The sequence below is a fragment of the Choloepus didactylus genome, chromosome 14 (genome assembly GCF_015220235.1).
Source record: "Choloepus didactylus isolate mChoDid1 chromosome 14, mChoDid1.pri, whole genome shotgun sequence".
NCBI lineage: Eukaryota > Metazoa > Chordata > Mammalia > Pilosa > Megalonychidae > Choloepus > Choloepus didactylus.
The window spans coordinates 5,330,332-5,344,394 of record NC_051320.1 but is presented as its reverse complement, the minus strand read 5'-3'; positions in this window follow the sequence as shown (position 1 = coordinate 5,344,394).

Genomic DNA, 14,063 nt, shown 5'->3' with positions numbered 1-14,063 from the left:
ATAGGGATTGCATTGAATCTGTAGATGAGTTTGGGTAGAATTGACATCTTAATGACATTTAGCCTTCCTATCCATGAACATGGAATATTTTTCCATCTTCTAAGGTCCCCTTTTATTTCCTTTAATAGAGTATGTAGTTTTCTTTGTATAGATCTTTTACATCTATGGTTAAGTTTATTCCTATGTACTTGATTTTTTTAGTTGCTATTGAAAATGTTATCATTTTCTTGAGTGTCTCTTCAGTTTGTTCATTTCTAGCATATAGAAACATTACCGACTTGTGTGCATTAATCTTGTATCCTGCTACTTTGCTAAATTTGTTTATTAGCTCTAGTAGCTGTATCGTCGATTTCTCGGGGTTTTCCAGATATAAGATCATATCATCTGCAAACAATGACAGTTTTACTTCTTCCTTTCCAATCTGGATGCCTTTTATTCCTTTTCTTGCTGGATTGCCCTGGCTAGCTATTCTAGCACAATGTTGAATAACAGTGGTGATAGCAGTCATCCTTGTCTTGTTCCTGATCTGATGGGGAAGGCTTTCCATCTCTCACCATTGAGTACTATGCTGGCTGTGGGTTTTTCATATATGCTCTTTATCATATTGAGGAAGTTTCCTTCAATTCCTACCTTTTGAAGTGTTTTTATTAAAAATGGATGTTGGATTTTGTTGAATGCTTTTGCAGCATCTATTGAGATGATCATTTGATTATTCCCTTTTGATTTGTTAATGTGTTGTAATACATTGATTTTCTTATGTTGAACCATCCTTGCATGCCTGCAATGAACCCCACTTGGTCATGGTGCATGATTTTTTTAATGTGTCTTTTGATTCGATTTGCAAGTATTTTGTTGAGGATTTTTGCATCTATATTCATTAGGGAGATTGGCCTGTAGTTTTCCTTTTTCATAGCTTCTTTGCCTGGTTTTGGTATTAGATTGATGTTAGCTTCATAAAATGAGTTAGGTAGTGTTCCATTTTCTTCAATGTTTTGAAAGAGTTTGAGTAAGATTGGTGTCAGTTCTTTCTGGAAAGTTTGGTAGAATTCTTCTGTGAAGCCACCTGGCCCTGGGCATTTATTTGTGGGAAGCTTTTTGATGACTGATTGGATCTCTTTGATTGTGATTGGTTGGTTGAGATCTTCTGTTTCTTCTCTGGTGAGTCTAGGTTGTTCATATGTTTCCAGGAAATTGTCCATTTCCTCTACATTATCCAGTTTGTTGCCATACAGTTGTTCATAGTACCCTCTTATAATTTTTTTAATTTCCTTGGGATCTGCGGTAATGTCACCTTTCTTATTCATTATTTTGTTTATATGGGTCTTCTCTCTTTTGATTTTGTCAGTCTAGCTAGGGGCTTGTCAATCTTGTTGAACTTCTCAAAGAACCAACTTTGGGTGATATTTATCCTCTCTATTGTTTTTTGTTCTCTATGTCATTTATTTTGGCTTTAATCCATGTTATTTCTTTTCTTCTGCTTGGTTTAGGATTGGTTTGCTGTTCATTTTCTAGCTTTTTTCAGTTGATCCATTAGTTCTTTGATTTTGGCTCTTTCTTCCTTTTTAATATATGTGTTTAGTGCTATAAATTTCCCCCTTAGCACTGCTTTTGCTGCATCCCATAGGTTTTGGTATGTTGTGTTCTCATTCTCATTCGTCTCTATATATTTAGCAATTTCTCTTGCTATTTCTTCTTTAACCCACTGATTGTTTAGGAGTGTGTTGTTTAACCTCCAGGTATTTGTGAATTTTCTAAGTCTCTTAGGGTTATTGGCTTCTAATTGTATTCCATTGTAGTCAGAGAATGTGCTTTGAATAATTTCAATCTTTTTAAATTTATTGAAGCTTGTTTTATGTCCCAGCATATGATCTATTCTGGAGAAAGTCCCGTGAGCACTAGAGAAGTATGTGTATCCTGGTGATTTGGGATGTAATGTTCTATATATATCTGTTAAATCCAATTCATTTATCAGATTGCTTACATTTTCTATTTCCTTACTGGTCTTCTGTCTGGTTGATCTAGCTACAGGAGAGAGTGATGTGTTGAAGTCTCCCACAATTATTGTGGAAACAACAATTGCTTCCTTTAGTTTTGCCAGTGTTTCTCTCATGTATTTTGTGGCATCTTGCTTGGGTGCATAAACAGTTATGATTGTTATTTCTTCTTGTTGAATTGCCCCTTTTATTAGTATGTAGTGACCTTCTTTGTCTCTCAAAATATCTCTGCATTTAAACTCTATTTTATCTGAGATTAATATTGCTACACCTGCTTTCTTTTGGCTGTAGCTGCCATGAAATATTTTTTTTCCATCCTTTCACTTTCAGTTTCTTTGTGTCCCTGTGTCTAAGATGGGTCTCTTGTATGCAGCATATTGATGGTTCATTTCTTTTGATCCATTCTGCAAATCTATACCTTTTAATTGGGGAGTTTAATCCATTTACATTCAACATTATAACTGTGAAGGCATTTCTTGAATCAGCCATCCTATCCTTTGGTTTATGTTTGTTGTGTTTATTTTTCCCTCTCTCTATTAATATCCTTTAATGTACCCATACCAAATCTCTTTAGTACTGAACCTTTCTCCATGTCTCTCTCTCCTTTCTTTGTTTCTCTGTCTGTAGGGCTCTCTTTAGTATCTCCAGTAGGTCAGGCCTCTTGTTAGCAAACTCTCTCAGCATTTGTTTGTCTGTGAAAAAAATAAGCTCTCCCTCAAATTTGAAGGAGAGCTTTGCTGGATAAAGTATTCTTGATTGGAAATTTTTCTCCCTCAGAATTTTAAATATGTCATGCCACTGCCTTCTCGCCTCCATGGTGGCTGCTGAGTAGTCACTACTTAGTCTTATGCTGTTTCCTTTGTATGTGGTGAATTGCTTTTCTCTTGCTGCTTTCAGAACTTGCTCTTTCTCTTCTGTATTTGACAGTGTGATCAGAATATGTCTCGGAGTGGGTTTATTTGGATTTATTCTATTTGGAGTTCGCTGGGCATTTATGATTTGTGTATTTATGTTGTTTAGAATATTTGGGAAGTTTTCCCCAGCAATTTCTTTGAATACTCTTCCTAGACCTTTACCCTTTTCTTCCCGTTCTGGAACACCAATGAGTCTTATATTTGGACGTTTCATATTATCTATCATATCCCTGAGGTCCATTCGAATTTTTCTATTTTTTCCCCATTCTTTCTTTTGTGCTTTCATTTTCTGTTCTGTCATCTTCCAGGTCACTGATTCATTGTTCAACTTCCTCTAGTCTTGTACTATGAGTATCCAGAATCTTTTTAATTTGGTCAACAGTTTCTTTAATTTCCATAAGGTCATCTATTTTTTTATTTAGTTTTGCAATGTCTTCTTTATGCTCTTCTAGGGTCTTCTTGATGTCCTTTATATCCTGTTCCATGCTCTTCTTGATGTCCTTTATATCCCATGCCATGGTCTCATCGTGCATCTTTAGATCTTTAATTAGTTGCTCTAAGTACTGTATTTCTTTTGATCTTTTGATTTGGGTGCTTGGGCTTGGGTTATCCATATCTTCTGGTTTTCTCATATGCTTTAAAATTTTCTGTTGTTTTTGGCCTCTTGGCATTTGCTTAGCTTGGTAGGGTTCTTTTAGGATTTGTAGACCAATTGAAATCCTCATCTCTAATTTGTCAGGTCTACAGCTTCATGGAGTACACTTTCTGTGACTAACCAGCAGGTGGCACCTGCGAGCCACCTTTTCCCCTCAAGCCAGTTCTCCCCCGCTTTGCCTCTGTGGTGAGTGGGGGAGTGAGTCTTGTGGGGTCCAGTTGGTGTACCAAGCTTGCGTGTGTAGTTGGTGTTGCCCGCCCTGTATAAGAGGCGTGTGTCTGGGCGGTCAGGGAGGGGGGCGGCTCTAACAACCAAATCTCCCTGGTGTTCCTGGAGTTTTAAAGCTGCTACAATAGTCTAATCCTTCAGTTCAGTCCTGCCACAGTTTGTCTCTGCCAATGACCCACAAGTCCTTGTTATTGGCGTATGGCTCCTGAGACTTGCAAGTGGGCCCCTCTTCCAGGCCGTGCACCCCCTGGTCCTCTGTTGAGGGATGACTCTGCTATGTCACAGGTGAGTGCCATCCCCCCAGGGTGGTTCTGGGCTGCCGGTCTGTGTAGGGAGGCTCCCAGTCTGCTGAAATGATGGCTGAATGGGGCTTGTTAATTCCCACTGCTCCACCTTTCCAAGTCTGGGACTACCAGCTGAGGGTGCAGGGAAGGCTAATGTCCATGCCCAATTTTGCAGTGTATGTGTGTTATTTGAAGCACTTCTGTCACACTGGGTTGTCTGGGGCAGCTCTGGGCTATGGGGCTGGTGACGGGCAGGAGTGTTTCCTATCCACAAGGATGATGGCTGTGAGAGGATGTCCCCCTTTTCTTGGGAAGTTGTGCTGTTTAGTGAATATTCTCAGCCACTGGATTATTGCCTTTTATCTCAGAGCTCTCAGTTCTGATCTTGTCTTGACTTGCCCAAATTGCAAGTCTTTGAGGCTTTCTTTATTGGGCTTCTTAGAGTAATTGTTTTAGAAAATGAAAAAAAGAGAAAAAAAAAAGGGGGGCCCTCCTGGCAGATCTAATGCATTATTGAAATGCTAAGAGACAAAGCAATTAGGACTATTAAGGAAAGATTCAGGGGCACAGAGATCAGTTTCTCTTTGGGTTTTGCAAATGAGCCTGCGGGGCCTGAGCTCTGCCCTTCCCCTTTCTATGTTCACCAGAACTCCAAAAAGCATCCGCTTTTATTTTTGAGTTTGTCTTGCTGTTTTTTTTGCTATGCCTGTCTCCTCTCTGCTGGGCTGGCTGCTCTCAGATTCTCTGGTGTCTGGTCTCAGTCTATCTATGGTTGGAGTTTGGATCAGTAGAATGAGTTTCCGATAATAGCTGCCACTGCAGTTCTCCCTTCTCCTTCCTGGAGCTGACAGCCCCTCCTCCCCCGGGACTGAGCCTGGCAGGGAGGGGCGCGGGTCCCCTGGCTGCAAAAACTTACAGATTTTGCTGATCTCAGCAGTTCCACGTTTTCATGAGTGTTGTATGAAGTATGCACAAAGTCACATTGCTCTGTGGTGTCCAGTCCACGCAGTTCCTGGCTTTCTACCTACTTCCCTGGAGAAGTAACTAAAACATACAGCTCATCAGTCTACCATCTTGCCCCGCCTCCGATCTTCCAACAGTGTTTTAAAACTTCAATTTCCGTGTGAGACCAGAGGAAGAGATGTTTATTTGGTGCAAAATTTCTATTTTCTTTGACATTCTATCTAATTTAAATTGCATGGTCAGTTTATTTGAACACCTTAATTACCTGAAACCTTGAAGTGGAAGTGAGATCTTGTTGGTTTGTACAGGTTAGTGTGATGCCCTGATACATCCCAGAATAATTTGGGCAGAGAATAAAGAAAGTATATACGTATCAAAGTGTACATCAGTTTGTCATATTCCAACCACATTTCAATAATGTTTTTTAAATGTCTAAAAGAGGCTTTTGGCCAAGATTATTTGTTCATGGTACCAACCAAAAATTAGTCCAGTGGAAGGTTCTAAGGACTCTGTTTCATTGAGGAAATTCCAAGCCTGGCCTGCCATAGCCAGAGACTGCTCCATTATTTTAGACTGTCTCCTGGTGACAAGACAGAAAGGGAGACACAGAAGCAGGAAATGAGACGTTCATGTTTTCCTTTTAACTAGTGCTGCGACTTTAGTACAGAATTTAATTCCTCTCTAATTCAGCTTTTCATATGGGAAAAAGAGAAACAGAGTCCAAAATTCTGTGCTTTGTCAAAGTTATGTATCCATCAGTTAACTTATTAACCTAGCTAGGATACAATATCTAATACAAATATTATTTGTGTTTATTTATTGTTCTAACAAGTTCTTGTAAGAACTACAGTTTTCGTGATTTCTTCTGCTGCTGAATATTCTTTGGAGTTGTCTAAGTAACAGCTGTGTCTGTGCAGCACTTTTACACATTGTGGTATGATTTCATACATATTTTAGCTGTTGTTAAACAGTATCTTTAAAAAACCGTTAGTTTAAATGATCTCTTTCCCCTACTGCCATACTAACTGCTTAAATACACACAGTGTAGGATAAACTGTCAGATTAAGATTGCAAAGTTCTCACAAAGGATATGAGAACATATACATCTTTCCAGTAGAATAAATTTGATGTCATGAGGCCCCACAAAATTACTTAATACTTTAACAGATTTTAAAAACTATTTCATGCAATATAATTTTACTATCATAGACTAAGAAAAGCACAGTGCATAATATATTAGTAATCTATAAAATCTGTACAATTATGAAATTTGCATAATGATTCAGCCTTTTGGTTTTATTTCACACATTTTGATTTACCTGTTCAGTTAACAAAGGGGTGTGCTATCGGTCTAGTGGTTTTAATGTCTCACAACAAATACCATTTTAATGAAATACTTCTTGTTCTCTTAAAAGAAAATAAAGCAAACTATGAGGTATATATACTATTATTTTATACCAGATGGATCAGCGTGAATGCCAGTAGAGGATCACAAGTTGCAGCTGCTATGCCAGGTGTTCCTAACTTTTCTAGAGTAGATAAACACAGCCTCCAGTATGTGGTTTGCAGCTCTCAAGCTGACAAAAAAATTCTCTTTCTTACTCGTCTCACGAAAGAATCAGAAGCAATATGCACTAACGTGGAATGGGCAATGTTCCATGTTAACTCTCTCTTGCAATATAATAATCTCAAGGGGCCTAGGCCATATGAAAATTTCACAGAATATCTCATTGGCCCTACGTATTATTTACATTGTGTTAATTTGATTGTGACATGTATAGTAAGACCCATGTAATCTAGACTGTGGAAATAAATACTGCAAAGTCTCAGGGGCCACGTGAATGAAGTTGTAGGGATCCTGTGGTTTGGGGCATGCCAGGACATAGCCTCTGCACTGGTTATCTATATCTGCCTTTAAAAAGTGACATAAAACAATAAACACCTTTATCTCACTCACACAGCTTGGCTGGAGGCCTCACTTCCCCACAGTGTGGGCCTCTCCATAGACTTCCTGAGGGTTTACCTAGAGCCAAGGCTGCTGGAATTAAGTTTGATCTTTGAATGAAAATAGATCAAAAAAAGAGTGGACATACTTTTAAAACCACCATACCCTCCAAGTTACTGCAAGTTGTACCTCAACCATTCAGAAAGAATCACAACCTTTGGTAGTTCCCTTTGATTTTTTGAGGTAACAGATTCTTTATTTGAGAGTACTCTTTTGACACATTTATTGGATAATAAGGAAGCTGTTAGTTTTGAGTGGAGACCAAACCAAGAAAAGGCTCTGAAGGAGGTCCAGATGGCTATGGAGGCAAATCTGCAATTGGGCTATATGATCCAGCAGACTCCTGGCATTAGATTTTCCTGTGGTGGGAAAAGCCACTATGTGCAGCTTCTGGCAAACCTCAGTAAGAAAGTTAAGTGCATACCACCAGCTTCCTGGAGTAAGGCCACGTCATCTGTAGCAAAGACCAAATACCACTTGAAAAGCAACTCATGGTCCGTTGCTGGACCCTGAGAGATTCAGAGCATCAGAACTCAGCATTTCAACTGACCAGGAGGCCAGCCCTGCCTAGCTTGTCACTGCCAAACACACTAGCATCAATCAATGATACGACTGATGTGAAACATTGAGATTAAGCTCAAATAGTCCAAAAGGAAGACGTAAGCTTCAGGGACAGGTTACTCAGACCCCCCTAGCAAGAACCACTGGTGTCTCCATGGTTCTCCACCAACTCACATCCAGCCTCTTGAGCATTTCCTTATGACCAGCTGAAGAGGGAGGAGAAAACCCAAGCCTACTTCACTGATGGATCATCACAGTATGTTTCTACAAGCTAAAAATGGACCACTGCTGCACTACAGCCCTACCCAGGAGTGCCCTGAGAGATGGCAATGACTGGAAATCCTCTAGCAGGCAGGAATTTAGGCAGTGCACAGATCTCATTTTTAGTGTGGCAAGAGAAATAGTTCAAGTTAGGGATACCTATGGATGTGTGGGCCTTCATGAATGCTGCTTGATGAGGCTACAAGTGCAGATTGAGCTATGGAAGTTGACATAGTTTGAAAGTATTTATATTGCGTGTTAATTCCTACCAGAGAGCATCCACCACAGATGGGGCACTAAACACAGAGCAGACAGGATGCATCAGCAGGTTGATACCCTCCAGCCTTTGCCATGGGCTCATGAACATGGTGGCTATGACACCTGAGGAATGCAGACTCAGGAGCAGAAGTTCTCTCTCATCAAGAAAGACATTCTCACATAGCCAGGGCTGAGCTCTGACATCAGAAAGAAAGGTGAGCCTCCAACACAGTACCATCCTTCTAGGAGACCAACTGGCCTTTTGGTGATGTTGATTCAGGTGCCCCCTTCCAAGCTGAGAAAGGCAGATTTAAACTGGAGGAGTCAGAAGAATGTGTGTGGCCCTCTGGCGTTCCACACCTCTAACTGTAGCTGAGCAGTATATCTGTAATTGAGCAAGTGCAGCCACCATAATCTGATAAGTGCATGTTAATCATGTTAATTCAAGGCTCTCACCCCTAAAAGATGAGGATCTTGATCACTGCAGCAAGAAAGTAACCTGAACCACAGATGCACTGGCTGGGGGTAAGCAGCTCTGGAATGGACGGTGGGGAAGCGAGATGGTGAATCTCAGCCATGGGCTCGACCCCACTGTAGCTGTAGCTTGCCCCACTCACCTTCCTCTGTCATATTTCCCAAGTATTTGTGATCACAGAATGCTGTAAATGCTTCACTTGAATGGAAGGACTTAATATGAGGCTAAGTGGCTCTGAAACATTCAAGAGTAGAATGCAATATATGTTGTCGTTGGACTAACAAGATGGTCTTTACTCACCGGGGCACACATCACGTAGCTGCTGTAAATACTGATGATAATGGCTCACACCTGCACAACTCTATCTAGAGAATTACCCATTGCTGACAGGAGCCTACTCACCCCAATATACCTGCAATGCACACTACCATCAGTACTCCACACACCTGCCCTGGGAGCATGCAATGACTGATTAACACTTTGGTACAAAGTCTGAGCAACTCTCCTCAAGGTGGAACTTTCTGCAGTGCAATATATGCTCCAGAATTTCCCCTTCCATCCTTCTCCTGTCCTGGAATAGGCCATGGCTAGACTTTACCGAGAACACACCTTGCACAGGCCATTCATTCTTTTCTGTTCTGCTTCCCTCACTCCACCTGTAAATTACATGCACCCAGATTCCTCTCACAGGTGCTGCTTCCAGAGGACTTGACCTAGACAGTGGCTTTTAAGGAAATTGAATATCTTTTTTAATCCATATGTGGTAATACAGGAGAGATTCATCTGCCAGAGATGATGGTTGTAGGAGTGTGGGGCCAGTTTGGGAGGAGGAAATCATCTAAATCACCTCCCCAATAGATTCACTTTAAGAAGAATCAATGATTACTGGAAAATTATTCCACATTGAAATGGATAATCTGAAGCATTTGCTTATTGAGGTTCATTGTTGGTAATCACTTGGTCTTTAAAATGGATTTTCATAAAAAGTCATTTTGTTTGGCAATAACGGATACCTTCATCCTTTATCCTTTTTATATTTTGTTCTCATTCATAATTTTTCTTTCTCCAAACACTCTGTAAACATGTATACCCTTCCAGACCCAGCCAGAAGACCCTCTTTCCCATGAAACTAGTGAAATCTCAGTTGGGCCTTTTCTCTCTCTCTGATGTGAGCTGCTCTGGCACTTTATGGGCGACTAGTTGTAGCTTCTTGATTTCTCTCATACATTTTAGGTATTGAAATAAATTACTTTCCTTTGGCTATCGCGCAGTATATGCCATTGGAGAGCAGGATCCCTGACTGTTCCATTTTTTGAAATTCCTCTCATAGCCTAACCACAGTGCTTTACATGTAATATCCAGTCATTCATAAATGGGGGGGAATGGGTGGATAGCATTAACATAATGGTAATACATTATCACGAGGTGCAGACTCCTTTAAAACACAATGTCAAGGTCTAGATTATTTTGCTAATCTATTTGACAATCAAATGGCCCTTGGAAAGGTGGAGCTGGAGGAGGGGCTGGGAGGACAGGTAAGGAAAGGAGAAAAACTACCTGGACACTTGCTATATATTCAGGCCTTACATAGGATAACACACTTAATAGATAAGAATTATTTGTTCCATTTTACAGAGGTGAACATCTAATCCCAATTGCAGGGTAGATATGGCTGAGCCAGAACTCAAGAGAAGATGTGATCCGAAATTTGCACTCCTTCCACTACACTCTTCTCCCTATTGAGGTCACGAAAACCTGAAATTCTATGATTTCACCACCATTAAATGTAACTTTTATTTGTAAACATAACTTTCCTCAAATGAAAACATGAGCCTTTGTGTAAATGTGTATCAAACACACACAATGTCCAAGTTCCTGAGAAAGATACTAAAAAACATAAACAGCAAATCTTAAATCAAAATTCCCCTTTTCAAGCTCCAGTATTTTCCAAGCTGAAAAAGAGATAATCTTTGTTAAGAATGCACGGACAGCAGTATTGTTATCCCATCATTCAAGATCCAATTCCTACGCATCAGTAAACTATTTCTAAGTTCACCAGACAAGGGAGCACAGCTTTTAATTTATAAAATTTTGAATTTGAAAGCCATAGTTTGAATTCTAGATTGACCAGTAACAACCACCCATGATTTATTGCACAATTTAACCTCTTGAACCCTCAATTCATTCACCAGCAAAAGGAGGATTATCGCATTCTTATAAATGTATCAGTATTAACTTAGATAAAAGTGAAGTATACAAGTGTTCAAGAGTCTCATGAAAGGACTACTGGCATCACAATAAGATGCTAATTACTACAAATGTAAACATTTCGGAAAGAATGAAGACATTTTGTCCTTCCCCTTTGCTCCTTCTCTCTCCCATATCCTCTTTTCCCCTCCAGAATATGAAAAGGGATCTTTTTTGAGACTTAGATCACTGAAATTTGCTTTCCATAATTCCCAGCAGAGTTGATAAACTTTTGTCCTCAGGAAGAACTGGATTGTCCTAGAGATACGGAATTTAGAATTCAGAGTATTGATGAGAGAGAAGGGGCATGCAGCTAATTTGGGGGAGTTTCTCCATGACTGGGCAGGTGTCAGAGGTCCAATTTTCAACCTTAGGCTGCCCTGCTTTGCTCTTTTGGAAATTCAGGGGCTGCAAGAGGGAACTACTGGGGATTTAGGGAAGGCAGCCCAGGTGTCTGAACTCCAGTCAGGAAGTGGCTCTTCTCCCCAGGCTGGCCCAGGAGCAGAGCAGCCGGCACATCAAGAGCCTAAGTAGTCAGCGGTGATCATCCTTGGACCAAAGTTGAGTAGGGAAGATTCCCCGGATCTTCAGGTAACCACAGGGGATTGGGCTCTGAGCAAAGTGTATTAGAGAGGAAAATAAAGGCGGAGAGATTTTGTCAGAGCTCACATTGTGAGCTAAAACTCATACACACTGGAGTTGTCCTCATTACTTTCTTCCCCACCCATCTCTCCCGGAGCCCTTTGAGCTCATTCAATCTCAATAAAAAGAACAAAATTCATTGCAATTAAGAGATAAACTACTCCATATTTCCTCTGCAAATTATATTTTTAATGGACTTTAAAGTGATCACAAAGAAACAATCTAGCCCCTTTCAGATGACTCCTGCAAATATGAGAGTCTAAATCTGGCAGGCTCCTACGGTGTTTAGTAAAGAAGCCAAGTCTTTGCAAACACACTGACATTTCGGGAGAGAAAAAGGAAGTTAGAGGAAGGCAAAAAGGCTGGTTGCCAAGGAAACTCCTGGTCAAAGGAAGCCTGTGGGGGGGGGGAATCACACATGCACATTGTCCGTGCACACAAGGGTGGTGCCCTGATTGCTTTCTTAGCACTGAAGGCTACCTGCAGAGAGTTCAGTTCAACAAATGTGGATGGAGCATCTGCCACGTGCAAAGTGTAGCTCAAGGTGACAGGGATCCAGCCCTAGAACCAAATGCAATCTCTGTCTTTGAGGAGCCCACAGCAACTGGAATAAATACAAAGAAAATAGATCCGGAGATAGAAAGAAGCCCTGGCGGGAAAGACTAAAACTACAACAATTTCACGAAATTGCTTGCAGAGCGTTTACTATATTCTAGGAGCTATTCTAGGTCCTTTACTAACAAGCAGTAATTATGATTTTTCTGTGTTTTGAGTGACAACATACCAATTTAAGAGAACAGAGGGAAAGAGGGCAGTATTTAATAATTATACTGGCATAATAGGAACAAACCTGGAAACCAGGGCTTCTAAAGAAACCCAGTCAATGGTCACTCTGCCCACTTTCTACAGATTAAAAAATTCGAGGCAGAGAAAGATTAACTCACTTATCTAAGTGGTAGTGACGTGGCTAGTATGTGTTGGAGACATGAAAAGGAGAGAAGTAAGGGCAAGAGCCATGGGAGTTGGGCAGAGTGTGGGTTTTAGAGTTTGAGACCAGGGGCTCAAACAGTCAGGAGTGACTGGACGTAGCTCAGAGACTGGTGGATGTGGGGTGAAAGAGGAATCTAGGGGACCCCCAGGACTTCTGCTAAGGCAGCTGCAAGGATGGTGATAGCATTTACCTGGCAGGGACACAAATGCAAAATGACGGGGGCCAGCCAGCTTTGGGTAAGACGATATATCTGATAAGATATTGCAAGCAAAATATGTCCAGCAGGATTAGGATGCATTCATTTCAAATTGAGTTCAGAAGTTATTAACAGAGAAAGAAATGGAAATACTGTAAAGGATATTGGAGATGGTTAAAACAATGAGAATGGATGGGAATAGCAATGGAAGCACAAAATGCTGCAAACCATCGTGTTTAAGGGACCCACAGAGGAAAAACAAAATGTTTAATCATACTTGTCACCCAGATTAATTGCTAAGGTCCACAGAGTTTATGCTCTTCATAAATTGGCATTTAGAGAAGTCCAGCCCAGCATTTCAAAATAACATAAAGGTTATTCTTCTCTCTGTGTATAATTAAAAATAGAATTATTGTAGTCATATATATATATATATATATATATATATATATATATATATATAACTCAAATTTTCCCATTTTAACCAATTTTGGGTAACATTATATGCATTTCAGTTCATCAGTCCCAATAGCATTCCTCACCAGCCTTTTTTCTCTCCTTTTCAGTTCTTTTTCATCCACAGCTGATCCACGGACTCACTCACCAAAGCTCTAAAACCCTCCCAGACACAGACACTCCAGCCTCCTGTCATACTTGCTGCACACTCCAGTTCAATCAGATCTCCCTCTGGCTCAGCAATGGAGCACTGCTCCCGGAAGACGCGGTGCCCGTAAGCTCCTCCAGCCCTCCTGGCCATCTGGGGATGGCAAATTCCCCAGGATGCAGAGTTCGGTCGGTCCCCTGTTTCCTTTATCTCTCCAATTGCTTTTCTAGCAACAAAATGTAGGGAATTACTGGTAAGTAAAAATTGTTCACAACATCACACAAAGACAATGAAAAAATGGCAATAAACAGCTGTGTAAAAGGGGTAAGTTGGCCCAAGCTCTTTCCCAATAGTAACTGAGCACAATTCCAGATAAAGGGTATTGTTAAGGGCAATTGGCTTTAGGTCCGAGAGAAAAGTTACACGGGGCAGAAGATAAACACCACAGAAATGCCTGCAGTCCCATGCTGTGTTTCAGCTCTGTGTAGCTATGCTCCAGGGTAAAATTTCTAACACAGTCATAGTTCCTGTTTGAAAAATATTATTTGAACATCTTTCATAGACAGTCCAGAGATTCATTGCAAAAAGCCTCATTATCTATACAGCAGAGCATATTTCTATATTAGTCTTCGTATGCTCATGCCATGTCCCCTCAACCCCACAAAAAATACAATTATTTCTTAGACTAATTTGGATCAGAGTAAAAATTTATTTTTTCATGTAACTTCCCTAAGCTAGCAGTTTTGCTCTTATTCCAAGCAACAATGAGATTGTATTCCCACCAT